The following is a 3,030-nucleotide window of genomic DNA, read 5'->3' as shown; positions in this document are numbered from 1 at the left end:
GTTCCAGGGTTTAGCTATGTCTCCTGAACCCAAAGATACTAAACCCAGTAAAAGAGTGGGTCTATTTTGAGAACAAGACAGGGACTTGCCAGAGGCCAAGATTTTCCCTCTTATCGGGATCTCCTTGTCTTTGGGCCTTGGAATTAGGATTAGGCCATAGCTTTTATCAAGTAGCCACAATAGGCTACTGAGATAACTACTTTCCAGCAATTCTTGGATGAGAAAAGGAAAAGTAGGTCCTATTATCCATACACCAATAAGGACAGCTCAGAATGTGATGGATACATTTATTGCTTGCAAATGACTTCCACTCTGGAAGTCACAGAATACAGTCCAAGCTTTGGTTTGTTTTTCTTTACAAATTCAATCAAATCCAATCTAATTCAATAACCATTTATTGAGTTCCTACTACATGCCGAATGCTAGGGATGCTGCTACAGCTGTGATGCAGGGACCAGAAAACCACACACACACACACACACACACACACACAAAGTAAAAGCAGAAAATGAAGGGTATGGTATAATTATAAGAGCTCATGTTTATTAAGTTGCTATGTGCCATGCACTCAACAACTACCATACTTTTACAACTAACCTGTAAGATAGGGACTATTATATGTTGATCTATCTGAAATTGCCATTTTTAGATCAAAAATGATTGAATATAAACAATTTTATATTGTTACATTGTTTATTGATTATATTGTTATAATCAATTTTTAATGGATTCCAAATAATATTATCGTCATTTTGTTGATGAGGAAATGGAGGTTCAGAGAGTGTCATGGATAGACACAAGTGACCTGTGGTCAGGCTACCTGGGTTTGATTCCTGGCTATACCACTTAATATCTCCTACATGGAGCCAGCCCAGTAGCGTAGTGGTTAATTTCATGTGCTCTGCTTCGGTGGCCCGGGGTTCACGGGTTTGGATCCTGGGCACAGACCTACACACCATTCATCAAGCCATGCTATGACAGTGTCCCACATAAAAAATAGAGGAAGATTGGCATAGATAGCTCAGGGACAATCTTCCTCACCAAAACAAAAGAAAAAAATTCCTACCTTTCTTCAGATGTTGAGAGGATTAAACGGAAAGCTATAATAAACGTAAAGTGCCAGGCACATTATGAGGAATTTAATTTTTTTTCTATAGCAACTAGCCCCTGCTTAAGGGAGAAAAAGAAAAGAAATAGACTCACTCCCATTTCCTAGAAATCAGGGGTTGGGGGGTTGGGGATTGGGCCTCCTGGTATCCTGGGTTGAACACCAAGTCTGGCCCTCCTTGCCCCACATTCCAGCATCCGGAAATATGGAAGCATCTGAAGGTAGCAGTTCAGCACAAGCTAGATTAGAGCCAAAAAAAAAATCATCCCAAATCAATCATGAATGCCAGGGAACTGGACAAGAGGGAGAGTCTGTGTAAGAAGCCAAAGGAGCAGGCTCTGAAGGAGGGGATTCAGTGATGAGTAGAACCTGGAGCAATCCCGAAGTTCAAGGTCAGGAAACTGGGGAGGGAGGCCGTTTGTTGGGTTTCTGGAGACAGCCTGAGCCTGCCAGGTTTGATTAGAGTGAATGCTGAGAAGCGGACAAAAACTACCGGGATGCAGCATGAGAAGAACATAGACAGTAAAAGAGATCAAATGTCAAGAGCATCCCATTGGTGGTGTCATTGATGGCCATTTCCCAGAAGCCAAGGTAATGGGAAAGTCTCCTAAAAGGATTCCTCTACTGCTGTCTTCTCTTTGCTGCCCTGAGGCCAGCTGTGAAGGAGAGCTGGGCAGCTGGTCATTAAGCTGGACAGTTACAGGAACTCTCAACCCCCTATCCATGCCGACAGTACAGCTTTCGCCCTCATAGTCTCACTATTTTTATCCCACTGGAAATGTGATTAGTTAAGTGAAATAAATTTAAATCTGAGAATTTGGTGATCATGTTTTAAGTAAGTAGCATCCCCACTGAACGAATCTAAACCCAACTGGGGACTGCTGGAACCCAGTTTTGTATAATTGGGTCTTACATAGGCTACACGGTGAGTGTGTTCTCCCTCAGCCTCCCACCCCACCCCATGAGTCTTTGATAGGAGCAGTTCCCTCCCTCAGGAGCCACCATTACTCAGGGGGTTTTAACTAGAGGTGCAAAATCCAGCAAGATGGATATGGGCTTTGCTACATTCAGATTGACATCATTTTGCGCTTGTCTATTCATCTTCCATGTAATTACTTGTCACCAGCAACTTAAACCAAAGCCATAGAGCTTATTTAAAAAAGAAAACAAGGAAGTAGTACTTGTTTGGGGGTCCTACACCTTCCTTGGCCCCACACAGACTGGTCACTCCATGGCTGCATTGCAAATGTCAGACGGTAGCCTTCCATGAGCACCAACCACATTGAGACTTAAGTGTCTTGAAGCCCTGCTCTCTGATAGAACCCATCTGTAAGAACGACAGAAAGCACCATTTGAGTAACCTTCCACTCAGGCATTCATTCAGTCGCTTGCTCATTCATCAAATGTTTATTGAACTGATTGAATTATTCAGGAAGAAATGAGCTGTCTTCCCTTCCCCCTTGCTGCTCACAGGCTGGTGTCTGGGAGTGAGGGTGGGTGCATGGAGGTGGTGAAAGAGGCACATGCATAAATCATTGTTAGATAAAACAGAATAAAATACATTCTCAAGAGAGGCACAAGGAAGGGGCCAAGTGGGAATAGGAGTAATTAATTCTCCCAAAAGTTCCAGAAAGCCTTCACAGATATGATGGCGCTTGAAAGGACCTTGAAGAAAGATTTCAGGTAGAAGAAAGGTGAGTTAACATGCTCTACTGAGGGAAAGGAATGAGCAAGGTGAAGAGTGGGGAGGAAATAGATGTGTTGGAGAGAATGGAATTCGGGTTGCCACAACAAGAGCTAACATTAAATGCTTACCTTGTTTCAGGCACAATGTTTTAAATAAATTATAACATTTAATCCATATAATAATCTTATGAGATAAGTACCCTTATTGTTCCCACTTTACAGAGAAGGAAACTGAA

Source organism: Equus quagga, chromosome 17 (genome assembly GCF_021613505.1).
Source record: "Equus quagga isolate Etosha38 chromosome 17, UCLA_HA_Equagga_1.0, whole genome shotgun sequence".
NCBI lineage: Eukaryota > Metazoa > Chordata > Mammalia > Perissodactyla > Equidae > Equus > Equus quagga.
The sequence above is the reverse complement of the archived record's forward strand: the minus strand, read 5'-3'. Positions refer to the sequence as shown.